Genomic DNA, 15,564 nt, shown 5'->3' with positions numbered 1-15,564 from the left:
GTTATCAAACATTGAGGAAAATCTATCGTTGCAGATCTGACTTACTTCGATATAAGATAATGTATGTTCCCCTCATGAGACAGTGTTTGAAGTGATAGTGTTTACGTTAAGTTTTCTGTACTAAATCATGATTACACATATCGTCCGAGACGTACATGTCTTCGTCTATAGCGGACATGTGACGTTCACAGGTACATATCTTAAGTTATAACCGACATGGCACGTGTACAGGTACGAATCTTACGTTATACCCGACATGACACAGGCACACATCTTAAGTTATAGCCAATATTACACGTGCAGTAGTACACATCTTAAGGTATAGACAACATGTGCGCTGGTTTACACGTCATCGAGTATAGCTCACCTGACACGTTCATATGGGTATACACGTCATCAGGTATAGCTCACCTGGCACGTGCATATGGGTATACACGTCATCAGGTATAGCTCACCTGGCACGTGCATATGGGTATACACGTCATCAGGTATAGCTCACCTGGCACGTGCATATGGGTATACACGTCATCAGGTATAGCTCACCTGGCACGTGCATATGGGTATACACGTCATCAGGTATAGCAGACGCGGTACATGCACTTGTACACATGTCATCAGCTATAGCCCAATCTATTATTTTTGTTCTTTTCAAAGTACCTGTCGTTATTTATTAAAGTAATATATCTAAAATATTTATGTGCTGAATATTACGGTGGATACTATAGTTTAATGTCAATAAAATGAAAATAATATTCTCTCAGTCACTGTTTTCTTATCATTTGCTACTACCCACGTTATGCCAGTTATCGGAATACAACGCCAGACGCATCACCTTATCACAATAATAAACAAAATAGTTGGCACTGACATTCCACCTTAATACTTCCTCAGCGTGCTTTCATATCCGGAAATAGACTTTCAGAAAGAATTCGGGACAAGTAAGCTTGTGTTCTGATTGAGCTCCCGAAATCACAACCCTTTGAAAATATCTTACTAGACATTATATCAGTATAATTTTTATTCAAAATTTCTGAATTTAAGTCACACATGTAACTTTAACGAAGAACAATTGAAGATATTGCATGTATGGCCAAAGATTATAGATAATAAACTCCGAAAAATATCCTGGAGGTGTCACCAATATCCAGCAGCGCAACCTCTCAGTCACTTCCAGTTCATCTATACTGTAGTTAATGACGTGTCCATGTATTTTTAACAATGGCTGAACTATTATACTGTATTTCTGTTAAATTTGGCGGGTCTGATATTTTACGGTCGTCCCAATCAGACCTAGTTGGTGGTTATATAATTTTGCGCACCTGCGCCTGTAAACATTGTGCAGCACATATATCTGATGGATCCTAAGAATACAGAATAGACTCACCGAACTTTATTTAGCAGGCTGTTGCACACTCCCTCCCCCCCCCCCCCCCCCCCCCCCCCCCCCCCCCCATCCCTCCATTTGCCTACGGAATGGAATCAGATGCTTACTTCAGCTTGATCAATTCAATTTACCAATACAGTTCACTGAACAATCGATCAATCTATCTATATGTACAAACCCAATGAGCTTGCAGAATTTTCATTCAAAATAATGGTACTCTACTTAAAAGTCACCTAATAGTTTTGTTTGAGAAATCCTGCTATTGTGGTTTGTACAAGATTTGACTATTTGTTCCAATTAAAGAGGAAATCAAAGTGAAGGAAGCTTCCTTAAATACTCTAATTCTTTCCTTTGGAACATTTAAGTTAAGGAATTTCTGTAAGTTCCTGTAGGTTTGCTGGCCTCACTGCAGAAATGTTCAATCTGGCTTTTGACAGACAGTATCTAGAGGAATGGAGCCTAATACGTTACAGCTCTATACAAAACCTGCATATTAACGCCTACCGTAATGCCGTCATCAAAGTTAATTGTTTATCAAGCGTTCTGGTAAACCTGTTAATTGTTACCAAGTTAACACGGTTATAATGACGTCATAAGAACTGTGTGTGTTAATTTTTTTTATACATGTGTCATAAACTAACGAATTCTACAATAAAGTCATATTAGCTATAAAGGTTTTAAGTTCCCCAGAAGACAATGGTCGTTGGACACCGAGAACCTAGTATAAACTTATGTATGTATATGTAGGTAAAACATGTATCTGTCCATTATGGTCAATGTTAATGTTACTGTGTCCATACCTGGGTTCGGTAAGATTAGATTATAACCCTGACAATCAAGTCGCGGGGAAAATATCACAATATGTTTAAATATTCGTCATTTTTTTCAATTAAATTTTACTTAATTTCATTTTTATTTGCATTTTTTTTTACGTTTGAAATTTAACTTAACTCTATTGAAGTAAATGTCATATTCAACACCCACAAGTTATGTTACCTCAATCTTCATGTATATTATGAGTTATATAAATACATACAGCTGTAAAGCATCTCCATGTGATACAGCTATGATAAATATCAAACGAGTGGAAAGTTTAAATCGGCATCAACAGAAGGAATGTGGGCATCAAGACAGAGAATACTGACAAATAATCGAAATGGTAATTCTAACTCAAAATCGATAAAACGATGTCAATATGTGATAAACTACAGATTTATTTGAAAGGGGACCAGGTGTTCTGGAAGGATCGGCGTCTTCTGCTTTATTGATGGCGACCAATGTAAACCCAGGTCAAATCCAGTAATGCTACGCTCTCAATATGAGAACCGCGGTCGTAACAACTGAACAACCAGATCTATCAACAAACATCGTACACGTCTCACTTCATATCGAAAAAGAAAGTATAATACTTCCCGATATTTTTACGCCAACCTTTAAAAATCGTCATCAACCTGCATCTCTGGAAACTATATATTGGATTTTTTTCTGCGTCTAATAACAAACCTTAATATTGGACTAGGACTTAGATATCGAATCAACTGGGACATGTTAACACGATAGATTGGAGAAACTGGGATATTACTATCCAAAAATAGAAAAAAAGGTTAAATTGAAACAATGTCGCTTACCATACAGTTGTTAACATAAAGTAAAGATTGTGGTTATCGGCTGATGAGGAGGAGGAAGCCTTTATGTTTTACAAGCTCATAATACATCGATTTTCTTTCATATCTACTGTAATACATATACATGTATATAAGAATGTATCAAAAGATACCCGTTTATAGGGCTTTAAAACATTGAGTCACGAAGAACAATACACACTAAAAACTACAGTAATGAGTTACACTTCACGAAACACACTACGACTCGTCAGTGATGCTGGGGGTGGGTGGGGAATGTAGAAACCTAACCATCAAAATATAGAAGGGGAGGTAACCCAATAACTCCATCAATTTATATTTTATATAAAAATAACTTTCTACCGTCATTCGAAAAAACTATACTGTACCAACTAGAAATGTATTTTCAGGTAAACGTGATTAAATATATAGACTGTAATTGAGATTATGTTTATTTTAGCTAGATGTTATGATCATCATCATATTATTTTTGGCACACATTAAGCAGAATATATCACAAAAACCTTTAAAGCAAACAAAAAAAGAGACTCATGAGGACTGATAGTGTCCCCTGACCAAGACAAACCGACGTCTATAAATTGACATTTGGTCCTCTCTGCTTGACTGTCGACGTTAACATTAGCGGTATATACTTGTTAGTCTTGGTTGGAAAGGTATGGAATTTCAGTGTGATAACACTATAAAATCGTCAGTCAGTTTGGGCCATCCTTTGTGTGTACCATCCTCGCGTGACCTTGGCTATAGTAAGGACGTAAAACAACCAAAACAGACCAGAACACATCAGGATTGAAATAAGACGAACCTGGAAATGTCACTCAACATTCAGAGAAACATATATTTCTGGATCTTGTAGTAGTACTTGTCTGATTCTGTTCAGAGAATCAAAATACATTAGAGTAATAGTGAGATAATATAAATTGCTCGTTAAAACATCTGCCCGAATGCGATATAATGTTTTAGATCTGCTGCACTCACAGATCACGTCTCGGTTTAATACGTCACTTCCGGTTGTTTACAGTTCTGAAAACAATACTCCTTTTTATTTTGGTACGGCGTTTGGTGATCAATCATCATCTCTCACTGCATGTACGTGTCAGTCAGTCCAACTGTTGATCCAGGATATATATATATATATATATACATTATCTTTAATTTACAAATCATGAAATCTCGAGTTCAAAGCGGTCGTTGGAACGATGTGGCGTTTCAATTCTGTTTTATTTTAAACATTTTTTAGACTGCCTATGCCATACGACAACAAAGGCTTAGATTTACACTTCAGCTCAACAAAAACCTTTCTGCCATCCAGCAGAACAGAGAGAAAAAGCGTTTTCTAATAAGAACAAACAATATTTTCCATTAACGAATCCGTTGTTTCCCGGGACAAAAAATGAAATGGCCGATATCGAATCCTACATTTATGTACGGGAATCTAACATCTGGAGGATCACATCAGTCTCCGGGAATATAAAAAAAAACACGTTCAAGTACTTGCTTCCGGTATCTTCTTTGGAAATTAAAAAAATGAAGCTTTATACATTCGTTGCCTAGAAACGGAAATCGACCATTGTTCCTAAGAGGCTTTCTCACCATGTATATTTCCGTGTGTGCCGAGAGCGACATAAATAGGAAAGGCGACACCTACACGTTCTGTTTGTTTGCTCAGATGTGATATGTCACCTGCTGGCATAAACCACAAATCTGAGGATGAGCGTTTTAAAAAATCTGCTAAATAAACATAAATGTACATGTAATATTTATATGTAACATGGCTGGTAGCCAAGCGGGTAACCAGGCAGGTATCACTGAGACATTCGTAGAAAGTCTCTTCCCTGTTTTAATAACATTAACTCCAACAGCTGTTTGTCTTTAAGGAGAGGATAACTCACTGATGATCTATCCTATACCTAGGGTAGATAACCGATGAACTACCGCATACTTCTGTAGAAGGGAGATAACCGATGCACTACCGCATACTTCTGTAGAAGGGAGATAACCGATGCACTACCGCATATACTTCTGTAGAGGGGAGATAACCGATGAACTACCGCATACTTCTGTAGAAGGGAGATAACTGATGAACTACCGCATACTTCTGTAGAGGGGAGATAACTGATGGACTACCGCATACTTCTATACCGAGGGGAGATAACCGATGAACTACCGCATACTTCTGTAGAGGGGAGATAACCGATGAACTACCGAATATTTCTATACCGAGGGGAGATAACCGATGAACTACCGCATACTTCTGTAGAGGGGAGATAACCGATGACCTACCGCATACTTCTGTAGAGAGGAGATAACCGATGAACTACCGCATACTGCTGTAGAGGGGAGATAACTGATGAACTACCGCATACTTCTGTAGAGGGGAGATAACCGATGGACTACCGCATACTTCTGCAGAGGGGAGATAACCGATGAACTACCACACACTTCTATATCGAGGGGAGATAACTAATGACCTACCACACACTTCTACAGGGAGGGGAAATAATTAATGACCTACCACACACTTCTATATCGAGGGGAAATAACTAATGACCTACCACACACTTCTACGTGGAGGGAAAATAATTAATGACCTACCACACACTTCTATAGGGAGGGGAAATATTTAATGACCTACCACACACTTCTATATCGAGGGGAGATAACTAATGACCTACAACACACTTCTATACCGAAGGGAGATCACTAATGACCTACAACACACTTCTATACCGAAGGGAGATAACTGACGGTATATACATAATTCTATAGAGGGTAGATAACTGATGACCAACCACACACTTCTATAAAGAGGGGAGATAACTAATAACCCACAACACACTTGTATACCGACGGGAGATAACTAATGAACTACCACACACTTGTATACCGACGGGAGATAACTAATGAACTACCACACACTTGTATACCGACGGGAGATAACTAATGAACTACCACACACTTGTATACCGACGGGAGATCACTAATGAACTACCACACACTTGTATACCGACGGGAGATAAATGACGGCATACACATAATTCTATTGAGGGGAGATAACTCGTGAACTACCACACACTTCTAAAGAGAGGGAAGATAACCGATGACCTACATACACTTCCATAAAAGGGGAGATAAACGATGACTTTACAGACGTCTATAGAGAGGGAAGATAACCGATGACTTATAATAGGACTGAGACCGCAATTAAGTACTTCCGGGTTCAGGCCCCACGAATGAAGTCCCCTCAAAAATGTATGTATTTCAGGAAAACAAATCAAATGCCTCTTTGAACTTGATTTTTGTTGATGAATTTAATGTGGATTTATAGTAGAGATGTCAATCTAGGTATTGTGATGTAAAATAGTAATATTGATCATTTATTATGTGCTCCAGGACCCTGTGTGATGAGTCCTGATTTGGCCTCTACCCCTGACCCGGATGTATATAATCCACGTTGGTGACACATTTTGACAGCTATCTCCAGAAAATGCCCAACATGCTGGGTTGAAACTTTTATATTTTGCTTCTCAGATGTTGGTCTTAGCCAGGTGAGATCGAAAGTTGCATATGAGATTTTGGGAATTTATTATGAATTTTAATGTTACAATGAAACATATAGCGAAGCCAATTGTGGTCTCGGTCCTAATAACGTATTACGTATATATAACATGGCGGTATATATTTACACATTCTCCTACTTTATGGCAGTCTGACTGGTATTTAACCCATAACCCCTTGGTGATACTACCCATGAATAAGTAAATAGTCTTTAACCTAGTAAGTTATTACTAATCACGTGTTTTACCCGGACCGGAAAATCTGCATATAAATTGTCCAGCGTTAATACAAACACCTACATAAAACAATGTTAACACTGCCATTTCTGGTGGAAATGACCACGTATCTTCAATAAAGAGACACAACAAGTTACGTCCCTGTCCATCAACCCATCTGTACTGGGTACTTAACCTCTATACTCCCAATAAAGGTGTTTAAAGAACGCATCGGTCAAACGCTGAAAATAAGTTAGAAAAGGAGGCTATGTTCTGATTATGAAAGCTAATTAGTTTTACGTGTCTCAACTGACATTGCCTTAAAAACCTCAACTAATTTTGTTTCAGATTCTTTTGTTTATTTTGTATAACGATATGCTATGCAAATGGTTGATTACATCCGAAACTGGATTTAGAACATACCATCTTTTTATTAGACATGGAATCTCATAGTCTTTAGGCCTAGTTCACAAGCCCTTCATTCCTGGAGAACACTTGCATTTTGCAAGTTTCCAATAATATCCACTAGTACTCTCGACAACGCGGTATTCGTTTATTTCGTCACCCTTTTAATCATTCTTAAAATAGTTAACGCTTAGGTGAGTTCTCAAACATTTGTGAACCGATCTTGTTTTCCCTGCAGTGTCAGTAGCAAAAATAATGCAGTTTAAGTTTTGTTGACCAGGTTAATAAGATGTATGAATGATGAATGATGAAAGAATTATCTCGTACGTTAGTAAGATGTGTGAATAACGAGTGGCGAGTGAATTCCCTCGTACGTTAATACAATGTTTCAATGACCAGTTTCAAGTGAGTTTCTCGTACGGTAATAAGATGTAAAAATGATACATGATTTTTGACCAATCAAACTATTTCAACCTTTGAAATAAAACTTGCTTTGCGCATTTGAGAGGACAAATACCACGAATGAAAACATGGTCGACGACTATAGGATTACCCTTGTAACAACCTGTGAGCCTCTCTTGGCCGACTTGCTTTTGTCTTCATAGACTGATTATATTGTAGAGCTTGTCAGAACAGATGGCAGAGATAATGCTTCTGTTTCAATTTTATCTCACGAAGTATTGACGATGTAATGCCTTTGAAGAACAAAAACTTTATTGACCATGGGGATGGTTTGAAGTCGAGAACACTGCAAACTCTTCAATTCTATACAACGTAACCAATCAGGGGGGTACTTACAACGTGACCAGCAGGGACAGCTTACAACTAAGCTATATACATAAACATGATGATTTTGATTTCAGTATTGTTTATTTTCCATTTATAGATAATTTAACATTCCTGCTTTCTCTACCGACGGTGTTTAAACATCCTAGCTGATTCGATATTCATCATCATTCTCATCACCACCAATTCCGTGTCGACTACATACATGTATCAATGCATAGTTTTGAGAGATTTGCAGGTTTATGAAGACCGTTAGGTAAGTTGTATCGTCAATATAATGGTATCATAAGGAACTATTCTATTTGCTGGTGTTCGCGATATGAAGTGAGACGTATTGCATGTTTGTTGATATACCTGGTGGTTCCATTGTCACCTCCCTAATTTTCGTTTAGGGGGTGTGACATAGGTGAGAGTTGCCAAATAAACAGAAGACGCTCACTCTTTCGGAGTACCTGGTTGTATCCCTCTAGTATATTATCAATCTATAATTAAAGTTTCGCTTGCATGTCAGAATTATATCTATTTATTTGTTCATTTATCTATTTATTTTATTTATTTGTGTATTTGTATGTTCATTTTGCGCTTTGATGCTTCATGTGATCGATGTTAATTTGTATGCCCCGTGGTTCTGTGGTCACCATCTCGGTTTTTCATTGTTTATCGTTATATGGATTTGACATAGATAGACATGGTAGGTGTCAGGATGAACCAGAGGGCTTTCCTTTATCCTTCCGGATCCAGATTTATTCCCGTTGTACTTTTGAAATGTCTTCGTGTAGATCTTTTATTCGCCTCGTTGTCCTCGTTTATTGATTTTGAGTTAGGATGTACTATTTTCGTTGCCATATCGATTTTGAGTTAGGGTGTACTATTTTCGTTGCCATATCGATTTTGAGTTTTGAGTTAGGGTGTACTATTTTTGTTGCCATATCGATTTTGAGTTAGGGTGTACTATTTTTGTTGCCATATCGATTTTGAGTTAGGGTGTACTATTTTTGTTGCCATATCGATTTTGAGTTAGGGTGTACTATTTTTGTTGCCATATCGATTTTGAGTCAGGGTGTACTATTTTGTTGCCATATCGATTTTGAGTTAGGGTGTACTATTTTTGTTGCCATATCGATTTTGAGTTAGGGTGTACTATTTCTGTTGCCATATCGATTTTGAGTTAAGGTGTACTATTTTTGTTGCCATATCGATTTTGAGTTAGGGTGTACTATTTTTGTTGCCATATCGATTTTGAGTTAGGGTGTACTATTTTTGTTGCCATATCGATTTTGAGTTAGGGTGTACTATTTTTGTTGCCATATCGATTTTGAGTCAGGGTGTACTATTTTCGTTGCCACGTCGATATTTTCTTGTTATTTTGATGACTACACTGTCTCACTTTCATCAGTCCAATGATCAAGATAGCTTTTATACGCCGAGGTATTAAAGACGTCGACCATATCGACCGATGGGATGCATATACCAAACATATATATAATAGAGATCGAATTGTATAAAATAAAAATCAATTCACATCAAATGTTGAATTGTGATATCGCAAAACAATTTGTATCTGACTTTGCTTTGTTAAAAACCAAGATCCGCAAAAGATTATGGTCCCCTCATCTCGATTAAGAAGATGCGGTGTAACCTACTTCTTTCACATACCGCTTGGACAATCATTCAATCCATTGATCAGTCATTTTCAACATCATTTTGTTGTATGGTATGGTGTGACATTGCTAATTTGTTTGTATCTGCGACTCCAAAATGTTCCATTGTGATCTTGTAACTTTCCTTTCCTCTGACCAACGCTGGTGAATTCATACTCTGGTGTAAAGAATGATGAGAATGAATAATGGCGTATTGGTCCTTTTGTCTTCTGTTATAGACCAATACCTTCACTGTGACATCATCCTTCTCAAATAGACGGATATAAAAAGGATTATATTGTCATTTCTATCTTCCTTTGATGCTCCTTATGGACGTTGTAGTCAAATCATTCTGTGATTCTTTCCTGATTACTCCTGTTATGTCATCAACATATATCAATGTTATAAGCTACTTTAAGCAGGCTGTCACCGTAAGAGACAGAAGTTTTATCATCTTGATCGAGATGTTCTATGAATAAATTAGCCACATTGGGATACACTGAGATGCTTAGGGCTGTGAAGAAGCGATACTTTTAAATAGAAATCTAAAATATGGTGTTGTCAGCACAAACTCTAATAAATGATGTCACACATCTGCAGATTCGTGTTATAACGCCATGATCAATCCGTTAAATACATTGAAGTGGATACGAATGGTACAGATGCTGCGTCAATGGATGCCATATCGTGTCAAATTAATTCATCCTCCTTTTATTATCAGAACCGTTGACATGTCTTCCGCAAGATCAGACTTTCTGCCTTCCGCAAGATCAGTCTTTCCTCTTATTTCCCAACTAATATCCCGAAAAACTGTTATACTACACACACGGAGACATTTTACGAAGTGTTGCTCTCTCTAGCTCCTCTCTCGCTCCTCTCTTAAGCACCTCTCTCTCTCTCTCTCTCTCTCTCTCTCTCTCTCTCTCTCTCTCTCTCTCTCTCTCTCTCCCCCTCTCCCCCTCTCCTCTCACCCCATATCACTCCCTCTCCTCTCACCCCTCACTCTCCTTTCTCACCCCTCTCACTCCCTCTCCTCTCACCACCTCTCCTCTTACCCCATCCCTCTCTTTTTCTCACTCCTTCTCACTCTCTCTCCACTCAACCCCTTTCACTCCCTCTTCTTTCACCGCCTCTCCTCTTACCCCCTCTCACTCTCTCTCCTCTCACCCCACCCTATCTTTTCTCACTCCTTCTCACTTTCGCTCCTCTCACACCTCTCTCAATCTCGCCTCTCTTACTCCCTCTCATCTTACAATGACCCTCTTATTTCTCATTCCTTCTCACTTTCGCTTCTCTCTCACACCTCTCTCACTCTCGCCCCCTCACCCTCCCTGTCTTAATTCTCAATTAATACACGGAGAAAATATCAAACAACTTGAAAGGCTGCTTCAGTTAACAATATATTTATTTCCGTACTTGTATTCAATAAATTTCGTTTGTAATTGTTTTAACGCAATTGTTAACTTGAAATTATGTTTAAAGCGTAAAGACTTTTAAAAATGTAATTAGTTGTGTGGGCACTGTAGAGTGCCCTCCCCTGGTAATTACGACATGGCGTCGAACTACGGACTAACCTAATGACTGTGTCACGTATACCTTCCACATAGCTTTATTGTATTAGGTTTTCTGAGCGAGTCAGAAACTTTTTCAATTAAATTTGTGTGACAGGAGACATGAGTACAGATGTCCATTATACCCTGGTCTCTATCAGTTACATTAAACTGCAAAACATCAATACAAAGAATGAGGCAGGCTGAACCCAGCACACAACGTCACCGGTCCTGGTGGGTTCTATATTGAAATGTCAAGTCCAGTTTGGGGACTACAGGCCTGTATGGCGGTAAGTGAGCAGAGTACTGCGTGTGGGTTACAGGTGCGTGTACAGGCCTTGTCTGGTAACTCTGGGAACTGGTGAGTTACCATGGTAATATAACCATACTCCACCATAAACAGCACGTGGGTACCTAAGTCTTAAGCACAAGTGTCCAATGTATCGAATAATTCTGTAATTATACAGTGATACTAGATAATATTTATCAATTAAATCCGTAAATTGCCTTTCCTAGTCGTCCTTATTTGGCTCTCAGCGAGTCATTCATGTTTATGGTAAAAGTATTTGATCGATTTGGTTTGTTTTCAAGAAAAGTGTTGTTTAAATTGTCATTAGCAAGCCGAAATCTGAACAATAGTAGAATTACACAATGTATCCCAAGAGAGAAAGACAGACAGACAGACAGACAGACAGACAGATAGCACTTTAGCTTCTGCATTTTAATTCCCAACACAAATTTTTAGTATATGATCAAATCATGATATCTAACATTACTGTTGTTTTAAAGGAAACGTATTCAGCATGCAATTTTATGCTGTTATTTTCTAAAAATGCTCGATTTTATGTATTTCATCTATGGTTCCCAATATGAAATTAAAACATAAACAGATGTTTAAGTATAAATCACGATATGAAAACGTTGATTAATACGAAATGTCTTCACCCTTTCAATTTATTCCAATATCTCCCTAAACCCCGACCAGCGTCGTCTTAAGATCCTATGCTTGAATGCCAGCCATTCTAGGAAGTATAAGAAGACTCCGTGTTACTGATTGGTTGTAATATCACCTTGTGTAAGGCTTTCCCTAATCAAAGCCAAGACAGAACTGCATGTGGTGTTGTGGACGACGATAATGGCTGCCGGCTGTGTCTTGGAATCCTTTGATTCCGAACTCCGTATTTTTCTCTTCCACTCCAGCAGGTCAAACCTTTTGATGGGTTGTAATTATTCACCGCCTAATGCATCCATATTCTTGAAACGTCAGATAAACTAAGGAGATTAATTGTGTCGAGTATATATGTATATTCCCCGTAGGATTAAAGACGACATTTTACATAAAAGACTCTCCCTTGGTGGTCAGACACACTTTATTGAATGGATCGAGACTGTGCAAGTCCATGCAAACTTCCTGCAAGTTCAATTAAATTAACAGACCCTTTTAAAGATTGTTGTGCGACAATCAACATAACGAGAACCCTTGTCTTTTTGGGCCGTTTTAATAGCATTTTCCTACAGATCTGGGCTTGTAAGTTTCCTAATGAGCCGAGCTTCAAAGTCCGTAATTTGTGTCCACAACGGATATTGGATAAAATGGATCTAACTACAAGCAGTTTGTATCGTAGCTGGCTCTATAGATGTAGTTGTACAGGTTCTTATTTAATCGTATCTTGGATCATTGCTTCTGATGACAAACAAGAAAATACAAAGGCAAATAAACAAACAATAGTCCCCAAAATAGTTAAAAGACAGTTAAATGGTAAGAAGAAAGAAATTGAACACGGAGACACTAGAAAAGTACAGGGAAAGTGGGATGATGTGTTTCTGACGAATCGACCGTAAGGGCCTGTTCCCAATATATCGATTTCCGTACCTATACCCATGACGAGAGATGAGCTTGACACAAACATATACATGTAGATACTATGGGAATAATTTGCGGTCGACTTCGTGTCGTCAAAATACCTCATTTCTTAATACGATACGATGTTAGTCGTGGTCGATGCTAGTTGGTATATCTAGTGGTTCCGTTGTCAACACTCTGGTTCTCATAATAATAATATACTATTGAATTTCCTGTACCTAGACTTACAAAGTGAGTGCCGTAGATGAAGTGAAAGACGCATACTCTTTTGGAACACCTGGTCTAACTTTACTCCCACTTTTTCAATGTTTCAATGCAAGTCTTTAATTTGTTCATATTTTACCATCGTTTACTTGATTCTAAGCTTAGATTACGATTTCGTTCGTCTGTATTCTACAGTTGTATCTCTGCTACATCGACGACATTCAACATATTAATCACTTCACAATCAGTACACTGAGTATGGAGGCAATGCTGAAGAAACTAACTGACGTATTTAATCATTATTAAATAATCTAATTTCGTTCAAACGAGGAAATGTAACATTTCCAATGAGTTGATGGCCAAAATACTTCTAAATACTTTTCATAAAACAGCCCCTCTGCAATCCCTTTACGTCAATAGGCGACGTCCCTCGTGAAAGGGCACCTTACTGGTAACGGCGAATGAATTATAAACTGCGTAGGATGATCAAGCAGCGATATTATTATCGAGACATGCAGAAATTAAGTTAAATCGTCATAATTTACTACAGATGTCCTCGCTGGTTACATTGTAAGAAAAGACCCATGTAAGAGCTTTATAAAGAAGATACTTTTTCCTTTGTCTTCAACTTCATAATGGTAAATATTATCTCCACACTCAATACATTCTTGTTTTACACAATACACATCATCGGTATATCAGGTAAAACTTAAGGACTTGGCGAGTTATTTGTTGGCCTGATATCATCAGGCTCATATATAAATAAAAGTTTTAGATTGGTGTTAAGCTTGTTCCTGTTAGGTAGCATGTTCGGGCATCTTGCCACCAATGTCAACAAGGATGTTTCCAACATTGGGCTCCTCGTGATTTTATTCTCATTATATATCATCCTGGCCCGCAGTCGTATATCTATATCGCCGTTCACGTTCCTCAGAAAACATCTCATGATATGAGAACAAATGCGTTCCTTTGAGTTTAGAAATTAAGTATGGTAATGTACGACTGTTCTGATAGAAGATATCCGAACGGAAATAAAATTTTAGAAAATAAAATCCGATAAAATCTTGTCAGAAATATTGTAATCGTTTGTGAAAAAACACCAAAAGGGGAATGGCAACATTTTGGTGTGATGAACAAACTTCACGAACAGATCGTTTGATAGTATAAAGTCCTTTAAAGTAAAAATCCCCGTTAATCATTGTGTTGTGACATAAAACCACCGCAGAGCACCTTATGACCATGCCCATATCCTGTTTTTTGAAGTAGACCTACCAGGTGTATCCCTTACAATAGGGGTGAGCGTTATAAACAAATTGTTTAACGACTTCACGCCATCGATTTAGAATATGGACATGTATTGCATATTCTTTTAAAGATTCTCACATTTCGTAAATCCCTAAAGTTGCAACACTGCCCTGCTTCTGCACCTGCTGTCCCCATTGCATGATCGCAAGAGACTGGCTAAATCTGGGATCTAATCTTTCTCTTCTTTGTAAATATTTTCTTCTTCCTAATGTTTCTTTTGACACTGCCTCACATTTGCCTTTAGTTGAGCGTTCGCTCCTGTGAGAAAAACTTAGAGTTCTGTCCCCTGGACGAGACAAACTAAGAGTCTTTTAAAAATGGTAGTTTCTACTCTTATTTACATGTAATGCTCATCATATTAGGATCGGGACGACTGGTTCGCCCGTACGTTGCCAGTATAATGTGATCGGGTGAGGTGCCCTGCTGGGTGTCTTCGGTTGTATGCTTCAGTGAGATAGCACTATAAAGTCGACAACAGATTCGCGTTATGGCAAGGAGACATACAAGAACACAAATACACTAGACGTATACTACAAGAAGACCTCGCCTCAAACTTGACCAGACTGTTCATGGGGCGATAAAACAAGCAAACAAACAAACAAACAAAGATATCTCAAATCGTAACAACTTAGGGCCATAGTTGTATGACGGCATCGTTTAACTTAACTGAATGTATACACGATAACCTGGAAAGTAACAGCAAAGTGTATGTGTGTTTCCTTGATACATATAAAGCATTTGACACGGTTCAGCACGAGGGATTATTTCGAAAACTCTACAGTCTGGGTGTGACCGGAAATATATTTAACATAATTAGGAATTCATATCGTGACATCACAAGTGCTATCATGACAAATAACGTGACGTCAAAAGCATTCCCCGTCACACGTTCAGTGAGGCAGGGAGGAGTTATCTCCACGTTTATGTACTTAGTCCACATTGATGACTTGCTGAACAAATTAGAAAATTCCAGAGCTGGAGCTCGTATTCTCTCCGTGAAATGTGGTAATCCG

At 38.1% G+C, this 15,564-nt stretch overlaps 1 long non-coding RNA gene across 1 annotated transcript; it reads left to right on the top strand.

Moving 5' to 3' along the window:
• The first annotated feature begins 251 nt into the window (after nucleotides 1–251).
• On the top strand, nucleotides 252–760 carry LOC117334411. The gene is made up of 2 exons (XR_004534165.1): nucleotides 252–532; nucleotides 577–760. It is a non-coding gene; the product is annotated as an uncharacterized LOC117334411 (long non-coding RNA).
• Nucleotides 761–15,564: the final 14,804 nt, after the last annotated feature.

This window comes from Pecten maximus, chromosome 9 (assembly GCF_902652985.1).
Source record: "Pecten maximus chromosome 9, xPecMax1.1, whole genome shotgun sequence".
In the NCBI taxonomy this organism is placed as follows: domain Eukaryota; kingdom Metazoa; phylum Mollusca; class Bivalvia; order Pectinida; family Pectinidae; genus Pecten; species Pecten maximus.
This window is presented reverse-complemented; position numbering and strand designations above follow the sequence as displayed.